Genomic DNA, 20,047 nt, shown 5'->3' on the forward strand with positions numbered 1-20,047 from the left:
ACAAGTCAGGAAAATTCTCAAGTTTTGTTTCCTAGTTTTTCTTTCAAAATGTATTTTGATGGACATTTTCTGACCAGCTTTACTTATAAACAAAGAAGTAGATGGTGCTTGAGAAACCTGTAGTATGAAGTCGCATAAAGATTTAGAAACAGACAAACAGGCATCTGAGGCAAGTAAGTGAAATGAAAGTGTAATTTTCAGCATCATTCAATTCATTGCTTAAGTAACTGGTTTAAAAGCTCTCTGGTAAAGGATTTTTCTTTAATGCTGTTGAGCAGATAAAAAATGGTTAATGGATAACCCTATTTGGATACATAAGATTGAAATCTAATCCCTGACAAAATAGCAGAATCATCTGTCTATCCAACAGACTTTCATAAAAGATGTGAACAGTTATTCCCTATTCTACTTAAAGTCACTGATGAAACGAATGTTTTGGAGGATCATCTTTATCTTCAAAGCAATAAAGGCTATCAAAATTGTTGAGATTTCCATGTTAAGTATTATGCTATTGAATATGGAATATAAAGTAAATCACCAAGTCAAGTACCCTGCCTAAATAATGTAATTCTCTTAATTTGTTCACAGATACCAACTACATTTTGTAAGAGGCAAACTTTCTACTGATAATACAGGAAAAATACTTAACCTAAGTTGCCAAACCCAGTTATCAAGTTGCACTTCAAAAATCTTTTCCCTAGATCCAGATAAGAATAGAATTGTCATTTCTTATGACAGAACTAGGAAAATTTGATTTTGGTTCAATTTTCCTTAATTGGGTTGAAGACTTACAATATTGTCTCTTGCATCTCTACTGACTAATGGAATTCCTTTCTTTGTTTTTCAGTTAGAAAGAAAAGAGGGGGAGAGTAGAGATGTTATAGACTAGTTGATTAGTCGACTATCTGATAAGCATTCACTCAGTCGACTAGTTGATTCCCCCTCCCCCTTGCTGCCTCTATCAGATAGAGGCACCAAAGGGAGGAGGGAAGAAGGGGTACTTGAAAGCAGCAATGCAGCACAGCTGAGCTCAGGATCAGCTGTGTGACACTGCATGCATGGAGCCATGGGTCAGCTGGGAACTCCTGAGCTGATCCAGGGTTCCGCAGAAATGATGCACTGGAGCCTGGGATCAGCTGGCGAGTCCCCAGCTGACCCTGGTTCCGCATGGCATTTCAAAGCACCAGCACAGCATGGAACCAGGAGCCAGTGGGAGACTCTGAGTCCCCCGCTGACTCCGGGCTCCAGGCTGTGCTGCTGCTTTGAAATGCCACGTGGAGCCCCCACTGGGGATTCTTGTGCATTTCGAAGCTGGCATCTGTGTGCAGCCCGGAATCAGTGGGACTTCCCGCTGGCCCTGGGCTGCAGACAGAGTTCCACGGGGGCTCTTGTATATTTCAAAGGAGGAATGCAAAAGTGCCTACTGACTAGTCGAGAAGTCGATGGAAATTCCATCGACTACTCGACTAGTCAATTAACCGCTAGTTAACATCCTTAGGACAGAGCTGTCCTTCTTTCCTCTCCCCTTTTATTAACCTTTTTAATTCCTAGTGATACATAAGAATTTGTCTGCTACTGAAGATATAAACAAAGATGAGCACAATATTCATTTTTATGCAGGTGATACAATTCTGTCAACATCTATGTTTCCAAAACTTCCTCTAAATAATTCTTTCTCAGTTTCTTCAAAATTTACATTTAGGGTATGTTTACACTGCCACCTCAGTTCGAACTAGGGTGGTTAATGTAGGCATTCGAACTTGCAAATGAAGTCCGGGATTTAAATATCCCGGGCTTTATTTGCATGTTCCTGGGCGCTGCCATTTTTAAATGCCCCATAGTTCGAACTACATGCCCATGACAACATGCGGCACGGACTAGGTAGTTCGAATTAAAGCGCCTAATTCAAACTACCGTTATTCCTCTTGCAAGGAGGTTTAATGGTAGTTTGAATTAGGAGCTTTAATTTGAACTACCTAGTCCGTGCCGTGTGTAGCCACAGGCAGGTAGTTCGAACTACGGAGCATTTAAAAATGGCAGTGCCTGGGAACATGCAAATAAAGCCCGGGATATTTAAATCCCGGGCTTCATTTGCAAGTTCGAATGCCTATATTAGCCACCCTAGTTCGAACTAGGGTGACAGTGTAGATATACCCTAATAGATTAATTTGGAAAACAGATCCCAAAGGTCAGATACTTTGCATTTTCATCATGTCCCATATCAAACCTACAAATGAATTACATACTTCTTCATTAAAACATGAACAATTTTTTTCTAATGTCATCCATACAATCTTTGCTTCTGGTAAAATACTCCATGACTTTCAAAACTGGCAGCTTTTCTCCCTTATTCTTAGTGGCCAGAACTGAAACTGTGGAAATGATTTTATGTAGTGTTTTTGTAACTATGTCCATGTCAGGATATTAGAGATGCATGGTGTCTGAGGAAATATCTTTCATTGGACCAACTTCCACTGTTGAGAGAGACAAGCATCAGAGCTACACAGAATGCTTCCTCAGATTTGTGTCCTGGGATTACTTATGTGTCTGCTAATGATGAAGATCTGTTTTATTATTGAAAAGTTGAATGAGTTAATCACATAGCATCTATGGAAAAGGAAACAACTCAGTTTATCACAAAAAAAACCTCTTCTAAGCTTTATCAGCTGGAAACAGACCTATATCACTATCATTTGGCCTGGCAGTGCATTTTAAATGAATTCTACTAACATGGAGTATGCCCCAATCTCATTTAATATTGAAAAGCACACAGCAGTACCAATTGGTATGCTCCATTACCTAACTAAGTCATCAATGCAATCTCTTTGCCCAGACTGCCTAGGAGATATGAATTATTTAAATACTTAAAGTTGTCTCACAATCTTATCAGTAATCTTAACCAAAAAAAAAAAAAAAAAACCAAACAAACCCTGATTAACTTGTCAGCAAGATTATCAATTTAAAGGGATATATATATATATATTTACATACAGGAGCTTCATTTGGAGAAGCCAGCCATCTCTCCACTTAAAAGAGAAATTGATAATCCTTCTTCACCAACAAGACATGGGGTCCACAGGTCTTCACCACTCTAATAAGGCTAAGCTTGCTGCTCTCCCATCCTTTTTGGTGTCTGAAGAAAATATTTTCAGTGGTGCTCATTTAAATAAAAAAGAAGTTATTCACGGTCGTACAGTAATGATGGTTCTTCGAGATGTGTCCCCGTGGCTGTTCCACTGTTGGTGTCAGGCTCATCCCAGCGCTGCAGATCAGAGACTTTAAATAGCCGTTGTCAGCTGGGCTGCGGATGTGCAATCAGTGCCTCTTGCTGTTCATGTGCTTTGATCGTCGCACGCAGCCCGGCTCCCACCAGTTCCTCTCACCGCTCAGTTATCTGAAACAATAAAGAACAAGACTCCAGAGTGGGGGCAGGGTGGGACATGGAGCACCCATTGGGGACACATCGCGAGGAACCATCATTACTGCACGAAGGTGAATAACTTCTTCTTCGAGTGGTCCCCATGGGTGCTCCACTGTTGGTGACTATCTAGCAGTACTCGATGTGTGACTCCGGAGTTAAGGTCTGTCAGTGACTGAAAGTACTGCTGAAGCCACCGTGGAATCTGCAGCCCACTGTTGAACTATTGCATAGTGGTTCATAAAGGTCACATTGGATGACCATGTGGCTGCTCGACAAATGTCCGGTAATGAGACTCCCCGGGCAAAGGCAGTCGACATGGCTACTGCCGTGGTGGAATGTGCCCTCGATAAGCTCTGAAGGGGTTTGTTGTGGATGGAGTAACAGGTGGTGATGAAAGAAACTATGAGCTTAGAAAAATGCTGCGAGGACAAAGGATTGCCTTTGGCGCGATCCACTATGGATATTAATAAACGGTCCATTTTGAGCCAGCCCCACATTCTGTCAATGTAGAAAACTATAGCTCAATGTATGTCGAGGGTGTGAAGCAGTGATTCTTGTACAGAGGCATGTGGTTTTGGATAAAAGGAGCAAAGGACAATAGGTTCAATGACGTGAAACCGTGAACAGACTTTAGGGATGAAAGTAGGAGGAGTGCATAATATAAGTGAGTCTGTTGAAGACCATGAAGGATGACATTGCCATCAGCGCTACTAGTTCATTGATCTTGAGGGCAGACATAATTGCCAACAGAAACACTACCTTCATGGTAAGCCTGCATAGGGATGTTGTGGCCATTGGCTAAAAGGAGGGTAAATCAAGATGTCTAGTACCAGGTCCAAGTTCCAGGAGGGGGGGTTGGAGTCTTCAGGGAGGTTTAAGGTTGGTTAGGCCCTTTAATAGCCTCTTAGTCAATGGATGGGCAAAGATCGATTTTCTGTCGATAGTTTCGTGGAAAGCACTAATTGCTGATAAATGTACTCTAAAAGTGAAAATGGAATGACCCGCTTGATCAAGAGCGAGGTTATAATTGAGGATCTCATGTACCGGTGAGGTGTGTGGATCGATGTGGTTACTCACACACAAAGCCATGAATCTATTCCGTTTTGCCAGGTAAGTCTTCCTTGTAGACTCTCTTCTGCTGTGTAACAGAATCGCCTTTATCCGATCTGAGCAAAGACGCTCCTCTAAGTAGAACCAACTAGGAGCCATGCTGTTAGATGCAGGGTCTCTGGTCTCAGATGTATCAGAGAGCCGTGGTTCTGAGAGAGGAGATCTGGGAGGAGAGGCAGAGGGCATGGAGGTTGCAGGGATATTCTGAGAAATGGGTACCATGGTTGTCTCACCCAGGCAAGGGCTATAAGAATCACTTGGGCTGAATCTGCTTTGATTTTCTCTAACACTCTCGGTATAAGCACCGAAGGCGGAAATGCATAAAGCAGACATCTGCCCCATCGGACTAGCAGTGCATCTCCGAGGGACCCCTTGCCTATGCCCCCTCTTGAGCGGTATAGGTGACATTTCCTGTTGTTGTAGGTGGCGAACAGATCTATCTGGGGGGACCTTCAAGCATGGAAGATGTGTCGCAAGACATTGGAGTGGATTTCCCATTCATGGTCATGCGGAAAATGTCTGCTGAGTGCATCTGCCATTACATTGCTCATGTGAGTAAGTAAGAAGCTATTAGAGTGATGTGATTTTGACACACCAATTCCATAAGCGGACCACTTGTGCACAGAGCAGCTGAGAATGCGCCCCTCCCTGTTGATTGACATAACACATGGTCGCTATATTGCCCATAAGAACCCTGACGGTTATACCAGCAATGTGAGAATGGAAATACTTGCAAGTGAGGAACACAGCTTTGAGTTCTAGAAGAATCATGTGCAGGGTGGATTCTTTTGATGACCATTTCCCTTGCACAGATATGCTGTTGATGTGTGCGCTCTAACCAATAAGGGAGGCATCCGTAGTTAATTGAATTGATGGTTGCTGATGGTGAAAAGGTACCCCTGCCAATAGATTCTGGAGCTTCAACCACCAACATAGAGATCTGCGAATGAGAGTAGTCGGACTTATCTCTCTGTGAGTGCTGTGCTTTGTGGGAATATACACAGATGCCAGCCAATGTTGCAGACAGCGGAAATGGAGTCTTGTATGATGAACCACAAAGGTGGTGGTGATCATATGTCCCATGAGGCGAAGGCACGTAAGTACTGTCACTGTGGGAGCATGCATAACGATGGTAGCTAGTTCTTGTATGGCTTGAAAGCACTTGTGCGGTAGGTATGCTCGAGCCGCAATGGAGTCTAGTTGTGCTCCTATAAAATTTATGGTCTGCGTAGCCTCTGTTGTCGATTTCTGCTCAATGATGATGAGACCAAGTGATTAGAAGGTTTGTCTGGCTAGAATGATCATATGCAATGTCTTTTGCCTCAATCGGCCTTTTATAAGATAGTTGTCAAGGTACGGAAAAATAATCACACTTCTGCGCCGCAGATGGACTGCTACAACTGCCAGAGTCTTCGAAAAAACTCCGTGGCTGCAAGACCAAACGGTAGCATTTGATATTGAAAATTACTGTCGACAATGGTGAAGCAGAGAAAATGCCAGTGGGCTGGATGGATGGCTATATGAAAATACGTGTCTTGCAGATCAAGGGCTGCAAACCAATCGTCCTTGTCCAATGAGGGAATTATAGTGGAAAGGGTCACCATTTTGAACCTTTGCTGTTGGAGGTGCCGGTTTAATTTTCTGAGGTCGATGATAGGTCTCCACCCTCCAGATTTCTTCTCTGTGAGAAAATAACGGGACTAGAACCCTTTTCCTCTGAATTGGGGTAAAACGACTTCTATAGCTCCTATGGACAGGAGATGCTGGATCTCTTGTTTCAAAAGGGCCTTGTGAGATGGGTCTGATTCTATAGCTGCCCATTGAGCTTGAAAAGGTCATAATCGGTGTTGAAAAAGGTAGATGATGCGATGCTCCGCCTCTGTGGAAAGGATTTGTTATATACCCTTGATCAAGAAGTCAAACCTGCTGTTTAGAGTTCGACTGGTTGGTTGTACGGGGTAGCGTCTACACTGCGGACGCTGTCTTGCACGGGGTTGATCTAGGGGCCGATGTTGTTGTCTCTGAAAGGAATAATCGTACCTCCTCTGATAGGGATAGTATCTTCTGTGCCTAAAGGGAGGTGCGTACATCCTCAAAGTACGGAGCGTTGTGCGGGAATCTTTTCCCGAATGGAGGACCTCATCTGTTTTGTCTGAAAAATAATCTTTTCCTATCAAACGGGAGGTCCTCCACTTTGTATTGAAGCTCCTTGGGGACTGCAGCAGAGGCAAGCCAAACTGAGCGCCTCATTGTGATTGCTGTCACTGTGGTGCAAGACGCTGTGTCTGCCACATCTAGTGAGATCTGCAAGCTTGCTTGAGCTGTCGTGAAACCCTTTTGCACGTGCCATTTTAAGAGAGGGTGCTTGGATTCCGGTAGATATTCGAGCAACTCCGCTATCACTACCACTTCCATATCGCCCAATGTAACCTGCATTGGGAAATCGGACTAGGGAGTAAGAATGGCATGACGACCATCTATGCAGTGGAGAATATGATCGTCGCCTATAGCAACTGTCATCACGAGGATGGGACCTATGTGGTGAGTAAGGACTCCTCTGATAGTAATGATGTTTTCGACTGTGATGGCGGTAAATGCGCTGTAGTGGAGAATGATATAAAGGAGGCGAATGCAAAGGTCCAGGTGAAAACGTAGGAGATGGCGAAATGGGACTTTTTGCCTTCCTGACTTGACTGGAGCTTTCATTGGTGCTGGTGCACTTACCGGTGCTGGAGCAGTATGTGCCAGACGGACCTCATCCGGTGCTGAGGGCTCGAGACTGCGATAAGTTGGTGCCTGCTGGTCCGGTGTTGTGGGTGCCAGCGGTACCTGTGAGGCGTGGGTGCCTTTGCCCAGCGCCGATGGTGGTTTCGGTGCTGAGCGTGCCGAGCGAGGGCTGCCATTTTCTTAGCTTTCATGCCAGAAAGCAATACAGAGGTCCATGGGGTCAGGCCTAAGGTTCCTGGTTTATCCCCTCTTCTGACGCTGCTTGCCGGATCAGGCAGCAATGACTGAGCAGGGGACACCCTCCTCTTCTTGTGAGAGGTAGACTCAAGGGAGGAAGCCCTACGCTTCTGGGCCATTTCCAGTTGATGGCCTTATGACGGCGTATCTGGCTGCAGCACCTTATGAAAAAGTAACATTTTGAGGTGCATCTCTCTGAGCCCTAGCCGTGAGCTTGGAGCAGTGGGTGCATTTTTGGGGAATATGTGCCTCTCTCCCAAACAGCGTGTACACGCTGAATGGCCGTCTGAGGCCAGAATCGCCTCTTGGCAAAGTGCACATTTCTTAAAACCTGGTGATCTAGGCATCATGCCTATCTGTATTGAACTATTTTCTTCCTCTTTCTCTTATTAATATTCTTCTTCTCTTCTCTTTTTTTTTCATTTTTTGCTTTGGCAAGGTGCTTTAAACAGCAAAAAGCGGCAAGCCATGCACAGTTCAAAAAACGTCGTCTGCCTTCCTTCTTCTTCTTTTTTTAAGTAGAGTAGAATAACATCTATTACAGTGGACTAACGTATTTACAACTAAATATTTACAGGATAGATGAGGTAACTCTGTGAAGTGATGCAGAAGAAAGAGGAACTCCGTCTGTAACTGAGGATGGTTGAGAAAACTGGCAGGAGCGGGGCTGTGCGTGACGATCAAAGCGTACGAATGGTGCTAGGCGCTGATTGCGCATGCGTGGCCTGGCTGACAATGGCTATTGAAAGTTTCTGATCTATGGCACTGGGACGAGTCCGACACCAACAGTGGAGCACCTACGGGGACCCACTCGAAGAAGAATCACTCATAAGTATTGTGTGTAAAAATGTGACCGTTTCTAGTGTATTTGCAACTTATTCTGGTTGAGTTGGGAGCATATCTTTATGGATTTACAGGCATTCTCTTAAAATACAAGAATATGTACAAAAATCAAGTGTCTGCCTATTATTTATGATTAGTTATAAAGACCTCAACATCTTTGGTTCTCAAGCAGTATCTTCTCACCCAGAGTTGTACCTTATTTTTGGATCACATTTATGGATGCCATAGGAACAAAGCAATAAGAAGGGATCTTTCTCATACAGAGATGAATGTAATTTCAATGATCAATGCTTGAGTTTGTTTAGTTTTGGTAAAAATAGTATGGAAAATATATATAATTTCATTTCTACTTGAGAAATGAAAACATAATTATTTGCTCAAAATACTAAACATATCTGAACACTCAAGGATAATGACTTTGATACTACTACCATATTGTACTCTGTCCATTAAATCATATACTGGGAAATATTTGGTCAAGTTGGACAGAGTTAGTCTATGGGGACTCATATTCATTAAAAGAAAGAAGTTGAAGAAAAAGAACAGATCATTATCAACAGACTCTTCAGCTGGTTTGTCTGGTTCTTCCTTCATAAAGATAAGCAAGCTTCTCATTGTGTTTTGATATGGGGCTTTTGGAACTATGATGTTGTAGAATTGACTGAATTCTCTTTCAAGTGACCTGGCATAGCCAATCATTTGGAAAATCCTGATTATAGCAATCATCAGAGAGTCTTAATAGTATTTTAAGTGAATCTGTGATAGGGTAAGGGGAAGTATTAGAGACTGACACTTCTTGCTTGTGACTAGTATGGGTAACTTCTCTTTTCTACCATGGTCCTCCTTTATGCCAAGATGATCACTTACAGGAAAATACATTTCTGTACAGGAGAGAGAGTGTTTTTGTAAGCGAGTGTGTAAGGTGAAAATTACAGGGCTTCACATTATTTTGACTATGTCTTTATGCCTTAACTAGAATATTAAAGCCTTGGTGACTGTGGTTAAATACAATCCTGTAATAGCTTTTCAAAGATCTGAGAGAGTTTTAAAATTCATATTGTCACTATGACCACTACCAATGATAACTTATTCTTGGTTTCTTCCATTATATCCTTTAATACAAACAAGCAGTAAGACTATAGAAAAGACCCTCTGCAAAAATGCAAAGACATATCAATTAATACCTAATTAAGATGAGTACCAAATACTCCCCTTTTGTCATGAGGAGGAAAGACAGCACACATCAAGCACTGAAAAGCATTTATATTCAACCACTACTCTGTTTGTCAAACTGCTTTAATTGAAGTTTCAAGGAATCTATTGTCATTATTACACATTAGCTCCCCCCTTTCTTGCATTTCCCGCTCTACTTATTCCTTTCACATCTAGCTCCTTTCCGTCGGCTGCAGTTGCTATATACAAGTATTTCAACAAAGGAATTTGGCTCCCAATAGCAATGCAGTTCTCTAAAGTGGGTATTTAACCAATTCTGCAGTTCCCTATCTTAACTATTTATTTAATTAGGGATAAAATTTTCATTTCTTTACTCCTTTTTTCAATCACTGTTTCATTACCCAGTGAATTTATATAAAATAATACCATTTAAATTATCAAGACAAGTGGGAAGGACTATACAATTGTTGGAACATTTTTTTTATTGAAATTGCACATAAGAGGGATCAAGACATTTCAAGGCTTATAACATTTATACAAGAGTAAGCAGAGCATACAATCATTCAGTTAGCAGACGATATCATTGAGCGATTATCAGACATTATGCTTGTTATATAAACCCGCTATAACAATTAAAAATGGTTGCAGTTATTGGTTGTCTACTGTTGCTTTTATAAAGCATGAGACAAAAGAGGTCCATTTTTAAAATTCAATTTTTTAGGCAAAATTCATCATAGCCATTATATCTCACGTATCACAATTTTTGTTGCCTTTGGAACCTGGTGAGTGTGAAGATGTTTTTCCAGAATCTCCCCCAGGAACATCTAGTAAAGGTTGTGTTGAATGATATTAGTTGAAAAAAAACATTGCTTGTGCATGCATTGAGACTATTGTGATTTCCAGAAAATTTAGATTTGAAGTGAAGATCCTATATATGATAGTGACTATGCAGGTTTCTCATAGGTATTGAACAGTTTTGACTAGACTTAGATAAAATGGATTTCTCTTTAAAAAAGTTAAGCATGTGACATTCTTCACTTATTTATTTTTCCTGGTTTAATATTATCTATCCCCATTGTCTTGTACTAATTTCAATTTTTATGAAGTTTTGGTAGACTAAATTATTTTACACTGAAGTATTTGGAATTGCAAAAAGCCACTTTTGCATGGAACTGCAAATTAAACTTATGGAATAAGACTATATCAAAGCATATTAACAGATTACAATAATGTGCATGAGTAGGGTGCACACAAACAGTTAGACCATGGCACCCTAACCTGCTGCAAACCAAATGTTTCGAAGACAAGCCCACAAATGAATATTTGATGCAATCAGAATTTTGTTTCTTATAACAGTGCAGGAAATTGAGAAATGTCTTCAGTTAAAAGAAGGCTTCAGAAACACTAACTATTCTGTTGGAGCTACTCTGCAGGGTCCCAGAGATAGATATAAATAGTCTTTTTTAGGAGCTTGATTTAGTAGACAGTTAAAAAAATATTAATATAGGAGAGCTAAGTTCAGATGCATTATCCAGTTTCTAGTTCCAATTTACAGCTTTCTTGACAGAGGTGCAAAAGGTCAAGTGATTTGCACAAGGTCATACAAAAAGTTAACAACCCAGCCAATAGCATCCTCATGATTTATACCCCCTTATACTCACCATTAGATCATATAACATTATTAATATGTGAATGTTGTCATAATACCTGTAGCATATTATGAAGCAGAAGCAAAATGTCTGGAAAACCAAACTTTTTTGACTTCTCTGTATAATCTGGATTATATCCATCTGCACATCATGTACATTTGCATTTTTATCTGGAGATTCTTGATGGCTGCAAAAAGCAATCACTTACATTTGGCTTGTTTGGTTGTTTACTGTCCCTGTGTTAGCCTCTTCAGGTCAGCTTTGCAGCACAATGGAGTTATTCCAATCTGAAATCTGTGCATGAACTGATCTAAAGCAGCGGTTTTCAACCTGTAGTCCTCAGATCCCGGTGGTTTGTGACTGTACTGTAGGGGGTCCACGGAAAGTTTTCGATCCTTGGCCAGGTTGAATTTTCTTTAGGGCATGTTAAAATTTCTTATGTGCACCACCAGTTTTGAGGTAGTGCGTGTATGGATGGGCACCACCAATACAAACAAAAAACACACACACAAAATTTTAAGCAGACCGTATATGTGGGAAAAATATATTAAAACAAGGGATATCTAACAGGGAGCAACGCATACAATATTCAATATGAAATCAAATAAAAAAGAAAATGAACACTACCATTGTTCATTAAGAGTACATGTATCAGCCTTTCTAACAGCTCAAGCTAGTACAGTAGACTTCCGATAATCCGGAACCTATGGGACCTAGGTGATGCCGGATTATCAGATATGCCGGACTATCAGGAGGTACTATAAACTGGTTATATATATACACATTATATTCTGTATATAAAGTGTTCCTAGCCCTTTTTATTGTACATACTGTATACAGTATACTGTAATGTTATAGTTTTTTTAAGCCTTCTTGACCCTTTTTGCTCAGTTCAGCTGCTGCTGCTGTTACCTTGTGACTCATTGTTTGCCGAAGCTCACTCACTAAGCTCTTGCCATTTTGATGCCGAACTATCAGAAGTGCCAGACTATTGGATGCTGGACTATTGGAGTTTTACTGTACTAGCTACATCTTACTCGTAAGATCTGGTCTTAATGCAATACAATATACCATGTATTAATTAGTAACACATATTTTTAAAAAAATCATTAAATTCAGAGTTTTAGATATCTACAACACTCCAAAAACATTGACTCCTTATCAGCCAATTACTCACTCAATCCACATCCCCACAGCCACTAATCGTCTCATCTCCCTTTTAACTAGCTCTGGGAGCTCCTCAGTTCAAGCAGGCAGCTAACTCCATTTAGCTGCTTGCTCAGTGATATGCCCCTCCTCCGGCTAATCAGCTGAGTCTGTGCAGGAGCTTTGAACTTCTAAGCAAAGCTCTGAAAACTGCACGGGCACACATTTTACAGGGAACCTTGATTGGGCCCACCATGGGACTGGGACTTTCTGCCAGGTGATTCTTGTCCAGGGCTCACTGTTCACAATCATCTGCCCTCCCACCTCCAGCTGCACTGCCATTTATGCTCCAGTCCTCTCCTCCCTCCCACTCCTGCAGTAGGGCCAATCCTTACTTTTCTTTTCCTTTTCTTTTTTTCCCTCCCCCATGGCTCTGTGCCTGGCCAAGGGCAGAGTGCTGGGGTGAGAGCTGCCTTTGGCATGAGAGCCTCCTCGCCGTATCCTCTGTAGTTGGGCAGGAGATGGAAGGGGTAGAAGCTGAGGAATCAGTTTGGGCCAAAGGATGTGCTGGACACTGCTTCTCACCACTTCACTTGAACCAGAACAGTGAACAGCAGAGACTGAAAGCTGACAAGCTCCAAGCCTGCAGATGTTCCACATGGATAAAAAGTGGTTTGTCCTGTGGTTTGTCCTGCTGGGCTGGGAAGTGATCCTGAGAAGTGCTGCAGACTCTGCTGTATTCCGCTGCGATATTTATTTGCTTGCAGAGTCTGAGTTTGTTTGCTTGCAGGTGCAGAACCTCTCAGTCCCCGTTGGCTGCAAACAGCAGCCAGTGGGAGCTAAGAAGCTCCGTTCCTTGCAGTCTGCACGTCCCTCAGCCTGCGCTGAAGCTGACAAGTTGCTATTGTCCTCTAGAATTGGCTTATAAATGGGTCAGTCACTTTTTACAATTTTTTCTTTTTAAGCCATCATATTACGTGAATACATGACCCTGCTCTAATCGTTCAAAAGCTATTAGAGTGGCAGGAAAGGTTTAGTTGGGCCGCTAGCAAAACTGGATTGGTGGATCCAATAAAATATTATTCAATAAAAATATATGGCACCTCAAAGTTGTTACATTTTAATGTGGACACCCTGTATTATCTCTCAATACTACTATACTTATTTTAAATGATTATCAAATAATGGAATGTTTGAAAACAGCTACAGGGAGTCCCCGAATTACGCAGATCCGACTTATGTCGGATCCGCAGTTACGAACGGGGCCCGTCTCCCTGGTCTCCAGCAGCCCAGGGAGAGGAAGCAAAGCAGCGGAGCACGTGGGCAGCAGACAGCCCAGACGCGTCTGGGCTGTCCGCTGCCTGCATGTTCCATGGCTTTGCTCCCCATCCCCCTGGTCTGCAGACCAGAGAGAGGGGGAGCAAAGCAGAGCAAAGCCGCGGGCAGCAGGACAGCCACGGCGCGTCTGGGCTGTCCCGCTGCCCGTGTGTTCCGTGGCTTTGCTCCGGACGCCTGTGGTACAGCAGCTGGGGCACTGCCTGTTGGTCCCGTAGCGCCACTCTGGGCGCTACTGGACCAACCCAGCAGCACCCCAGCTGCTCTGCCCCAGGCGTCCTGATTCAGCCACTGCTGGTCAGTTTCAGCAGCGGCTGAATCAGGACACCTGGAGCAGAGCAGCTTGGGTGCTGCTGGGTTGATCCAGTAGCGCCAAGGAGCGGCGGCGCTACTGGACCAACCCAGCAGCACCCCAGCTGCTCTGCCCCAGGCGTCCCCAAGTCAGCCGCTGCTGAAACTGACCAGCGGCTGACTACAGGAAGCCCCTGCCCCGGGCTTCCTGGAATCAGCCGCTGATCAGTTTCAGCAGCAGCTGACTTGGGGATGCCTGGGGTTCTTAAGTTGAATCTGTATGTAAGTCAGAACTGGCGTCCAGATTCAGCCGCTGTTGAAACTGATCAGTTTCAGCAGTGGCTGAATCTGGACGCCAGTTTCGACTTACATACAGATTCAACTTAAGAACAAACCTACAGTCCCTATCTTGTACGTAACCCGGGGTCTGCCTGTATATTGTTTGGGGAGTGTGTAAAATTTTAACAGATTGAAAAGGGGTCCATATGCTTGAAAAGGTTGGGAAAGATTGATCTACAGTGCTGTTACAATAAGATCAACTGACAATTCTCTGATTCAGCAAGATCTTGAGAAACTTGGCATCATAGAGTCATAGATTAGAAGAGACCTCAGGAGGTCATCAAGTTTAACCCCCTGCTAAAAGCAGGATCAATCCCAGCTAAACCATCCCAGCGAGAACTTTGCCGAGCCTGGCCTTAAAAGCCTCTAGGGATGGCGATTCCACCACCTCTCTACATAACTCATCCCAGTGCTTTCCCACTCTCCCAAGGTATGTCTACACTACCCCGCTAGTTCGAACTAGCGGGGTAATGTAGGCATACCGCACTTGCAAATGAAGCCCGGGATTTGAATTTCCCGGGCTTCATTTGCATAAGCCGGGCGCCGCCATTTTTAAATCCTGGGTGGTTCGAACCCCGTGCCGCGTGGCTACACGCGGAACGAACTAGGTAGTTCGAACTAGGCTTCCTAGTTCAAACTACCGTTACTCCTCATTCCACGAGGAGTAACTAGTTCGAACTACCTAGTTTGTGCCGCGTGTAGCCGCGCGGCACAGGGTTCGAACCAGCCGGGATTTAAAAATGGCGGCGCCCGGCTTATGCAAATGAAGCCCGGGAAATTCAAATCCCGGGCTTTATTTGCAAGTGCGGTATGCCTACATTACCCTCCTATTTTGAAATAGGAGGGTAGTGTAGACATACCCCTAGTGAAATAGTTTTTCCTAATATTCAACCTAGGCCTCACCACTGCAACTTGAGACCATTGCTCCTTGTTCTGTCATCTGTCACCACTGTGAACAGCCTCTCTCCATCCTCTTTGCAATCTCATTCAGGTAGTTGAAGGTTGCTATAAAATCTCCCTTCTACTTGTGTTATACCAGTTCTGTATAATATGGTAGAGAGCACCCTCTCCAGGACTCACACACTAGTACCTTTCAGCAGGGGCGGATAAAGGGCAGGGCGAACGGGGCGGCCGCCCTGGGCCCCGTGCTTCGGAAAGCACCGCGCATACGCCGTGGCAAAGAGGGGCCCTACGGAATTATGCTGCCCGTGGCCCCGCAAAACGGTCATCTGCCCCTGCCTTTCAGAAGCAGAAAGTTAACTTGAAACCTCTCAGAAATTATGAGCTCACAAGCCTGTTATTACAATGTCCATTACATGTGAGAGAACCTTTTGAACTTTTTTAACAGTACCTCTAAAGAAAAGCTTCTCTGAGCTTAAATATTTCTAGATGGGTGCAGGGCCATTTCTGAACTCCCTGTTGGAAGTATCAGCTGATAGGCTAAGTCAAGCCCTCTTCAGTTTACGTAAATCTAGTGAAAATTATACTTGTAGCAAATGATTTGAGATAGCCCAATTTTAATTAACAGAGTCGGTGAGGTAATATATTTATTGAACTAACTTCAGTTTGTGAGAGAGACAAGCTTACTCAGAGCTCATCTTCTCAGAAAGCTTCCCTTACCAACAGATGTTGGTTCCAAAAAAAAAAAAAAGATATTCCCTCACTCATCTTGCCTCTCTAATATCCTGGGACCAACGTGGCTACAATCAAACTTTATACAATGTTAAACAGTTATACAATCACAGGGATAGCTTGCTTCAACCAGGTCCGTGATGGAGTCATTTGGTTTCTCATGTCAGAAACTCTTCTCCAAGGCCTCCCCAGGAGAAAACTTTCCCATGAGCCATCCTTCTCTATTAAAAAAACAATTATGCTGCAATCAGATCCTGCTAATGGAGTTCCTCCTGCTCTGATCATGAATTAGCCCCGTAGTCAGTGTTCCTTCTAAGATTTTCCCAACCACGAGCTGAGTGAGTTGTGGCTTGTGTACCAATATTGAGGTCATGGGTGCTGGTTTGGATGTATACCACCGTGGAACCCGATTTATTAACACACACATGTTTCCGTCTGCTGGAACAGAACCCTCTCTTCTCCCCTCTGCCTCCCCCCCGCCCCCCAATGCAGCATATCCCATTCCTGGCCACCGGAGCAGACACCTCCCTCGCCATCTGGGGGATCCTGTTCCCAGCTGCCGGAGCAGACCTCGCCCTCCCCAAGCCATGTGGCATTTTCTGTTCCTGGCCGTTGAAGTAGACACTCCTCCCACACCAGGAGGTAGGTCCATTCCTGGCCCCAGCCACCAGAACAGGCCTCAGCCCACCCTGCCATGTGGCAGCCCTGGCCACTGGAGCAGGCCTCCCTGCTGCGGCCATGGGTCAGGTCCTGCTCCCCCATCCCAGTAGCTCCCCCACCACGCTGTCTCAGCCGGCCCAATCAGCTAGAGCAGCTGCCTGGCGTGTGAGTTCTGCTGTGCAGCTCTCCAAAGGAGGTGGGTGGGGGAAGAATTTTTTGTGCATGGTGTGCACCTTAGTGGGAACTAGGCCCATGGTCCTTAAATTCTCAGGTGCATCAGATTTTTTCTGAATGATTCAGAGAACTGTTCCTCCAGCCCTAAAATACACATATTCATTTAAATTAAGTTAGGGTTTCTGAGAAGTATAAAACTGCCAGCCCTCATAAATAGGGCTGCCAGGTGTTGGGTATTAGACTGGACAGCCCAGTATGTGTGGCATGTGTCCAGTAAAAAAAAAACAGAAAAAACCGGACATGTATAATGTCTGGTATTTTCTGTTTTTCTCAGATGAAAGGCCACTTGGTAGGGAGAGTGTGTGGGGATTTAAAGGGGCCGTGACTTTTTTGTGTGTGCGGGTTTTGGTTTTTTTTGCTCAACCAATTTTTTCCCTGCCATGTTCGGTATTTTTTGTGAAACTATCTGGCAACCTTGCTCATAAAGGAAACTCCAGATCCTATCCACAAAATAGATATGAGAGGAATTATTCACTTCCAACACTGTCTAGATACAAAAGGTTTATGTCTCATCTCAACTGTAATGGTATCACCTCTAAAGAAATGAGGCGTCTTCACTCTCAACGCCCAGTCAATCACAGGCCTCTGCAAAGATTAATAATGATTCCTTTAGTGCCAGTTGTTATGGTGGATTTTGTCCAAAGGGAAAAAATACAGAACAACATGAAGTGAGCTCCATCTAACTATATCACAAATTTCAAGAAACAATACTGACCAGAGGGTTATCATCAAAAGAATTTTAATTTGACGTCAAAGAGGCAATCACACTGAAGATTAACAGTGAACAATGCATAAAGACAGCCAATCTAGTGTAGTTCTCTTGAATAGCAGCTAACAATAAGGCTTTTATGGAAAAAGTAAGTCATGCCTTATTGCCAAGTGGTCTATTAGCCTAGATAACATACTATTTTGTTTTATTTTATTGACTATTTATTACCTAGATTATGAGAGAAAGTTTCATTAAGATTTGAATAAGCAAAATAATCAGAGAAGGAGTTCAGAGAGGGAGGGAGAATGTAAGAACGATCATTGGTTAAAGCAGAACTCTGATAATACCTGTCATAACTAGAATGGAATTCAGGGATAAAATTTGGATCACGTAAAACTATCATGCTTTTGTGAATTTTAGTCTTCTAATTATATTGCCGCGTATATGTACAAAGAGGAGAGTAAAGCTTTCTGTGAGAAACAGCTCTGAATTTTCTGATTTTTGTGCAATTCCAATTTCAGTCCAAAGTTAGAAAAATGTAATTTGTGCTTTTAACATATATTATGCTGATAAAATATTTCAGACACTCAGAGAACACACATTTGCCCAGTTTAACCTAAGAAATTATCTGCTTCTTGTACCAATGTCTATCTTCTTTATTGCTGCTTGCTTTAATTCAGCTACTGTTGTCTGGAGAATGATTTTCAAAGTCTACAGTTCTCGTTGTAAACACTTGTATAATCTGTATCCCACTGGGGTTGACAGTGGTAATTTGTCAGCATTTATTTGCAGCAGGCTCTAACTAAACCTCGCCAGGAGTAAAAAAAAAAAATCTTTTTTGTGAATAAATGCTGGCTGTTTTATTTGCAAAAAATGTTTACTTTTTCTTACTTTGACACGCAAATTAAAGAATGCTAGAAGGTTCCAAGGAAATATTTCAGAAGACTGTAGTTACCCACTGCAAAGCATACACAATGCAATTTAATATCTAGTTAAGCTATTACTGAGCAAATATAGTGAATGGTCTCTAAGTAGTGCAGTGCAATCTGGCAGAACAGCAGACCAAGGAGTTATTTAGATGTTATTCTTTTTAACGTTTCACTACATTGATTGTGAAAACAGGAATTAGACTGCTCAGTTACAAGCAACGTCCCCTCTAATTTTTTTCATTTGTATGTGGAATAAATTTAGTTATGAGCACCAAGACACATATGGATGTGCACCACCACTAGAAACACTTGCTGCCAATTGTTAGTGCTGTGGGCACTTTTCATTTGAATCTCTCCTTGGTGGCCACCCAAGCACTCAGCATACAGGAAACACTGGTTACAAGGAATTAAGAGAAACTTTGGGCCTGACTCTCTAATTTACATTGCACCAGTATTGTACCAGTTTAAAATCATAGTAGACAATAAAGAGGCACAAGTGTAAAATTAGTAAATAACAATGGCGAGTCAGAGGACTGGATACTCATTTACAATAAGGATCTTTCACACTAAGGCTCAAATACTTTGGTTTAATTCAGTTGTTGGGTTTAGTGTGCAGTTGTGGGTGGCACTGGTGGCTTGTGACACAAAGAGAGATGATCTAGTGGTCCCTTCTGGCCTGAAACTATAACTCTTGACCAGTTTGGAAGTATAGAAGGGCCTTAAAGTGAATGCAAGTATAATTTTACTTCCACCTTACATACTTTAAGGTCCCCTTACATTGTCAGAGAGGTATAAAGGGGCCTTAATTTACATGAGAATCTGAATGTGATAGGGTGTACTGGGCCATGTGAGCCTACCACACTTTGCTCCACCAAAGGAGCAGTGAAGGTGGGTCCTCCAGGCCTGTCTAGAAAGGCTGCAGGGAAGCAGCCAATCAGAATACAGCAGGATCTGATAAAAGGAACTGCATGCGATAAGCCAAATGCTTGTTTGGCATCAGAAGAGTAAGGAAGGGTGTTCCTTCTGGGTGTCATGGGAGAACCAGAAGATAGTAATTCAAATAAAACAGGATTGCTATTTGTATGGTCCCTGCATTGGTACCCACAGTAGTGGGAGAGCTAATGTGCACCCAACCCAGCTGCTGGGGAAGTGGCCAAAGCCCCAAGAAGTAACAAGTTTGTTTTAGAAGAAATTGGCTGGGCCATTAGACCCAGGGATGAAGTCACCAAAGAGGGTCAACCATTTGTTGAACTTTAGTAATAGAGATGTAGCTGTGTTAGTCTAGTCTCATCACCTAATAAACCATCTTGTTAGTCTTTAAAGTGCTACATAGTCCTGTTTTTTGTTGAACTTTGTTACTCTTCCCCCATGCCCCTGGAAGGGGTCTGAAGTTAAGAGAAGATCTGGCTGGAGAGCTGGAACACCACAGAAAAACTAAATGTGGAGTCTCCAGGGGAGAAAGATTTGGGTCACTATTCTCTAATATGGCAGGGACAGACTTAAGAAAGCCTGGAAGAGGCTGAGGACTGAGCCCATAGACAGAGCTAAAGATTTTAACAAGGGTGGAGGAACAGGCCCTCTTGACCTTTTACCCAGGAAGGGGTTTGCTCAT

At 43.0% G+C, this 20,047-nt stretch overlaps 1 protein-coding gene and 1 long non-coding RNA gene across 4 annotated transcripts in view; one reads left to right on the forward strand and one right to left on the reverse strand.

The window, feature by feature from the left end:
* CCDC60 (coiled-coil domain containing 60) overlaps positions 1–20,047 on the reverse strand; it is a 205,421-nt gene that overhangs the window by 90,226 nt on the left and 95,148 nt on the right. The window lies entirely within an intron of this gene.
* On the forward strand, positions 51–8,486 carry LOC142818471 (uncharacterized). Its single transcript, XR_012895948.1, has 3 exons — positions 51–173; positions 4,955–5,082; positions 8,073–8,486. It is a non-coding gene; the product is annotated as an uncharacterized LOC142818471 (long non-coding RNA).

The sequence above is a fragment of the Pelodiscus sinensis genome, chromosome 15 (genome assembly GCF_049634645.1).
Source record: "Pelodiscus sinensis isolate JC-2024 chromosome 15, ASM4963464v1, whole genome shotgun sequence".
Taxonomy (NCBI): domain Eukaryota; kingdom Metazoa; phylum Chordata; order Testudines; family Trionychidae; genus Pelodiscus; species Pelodiscus sinensis.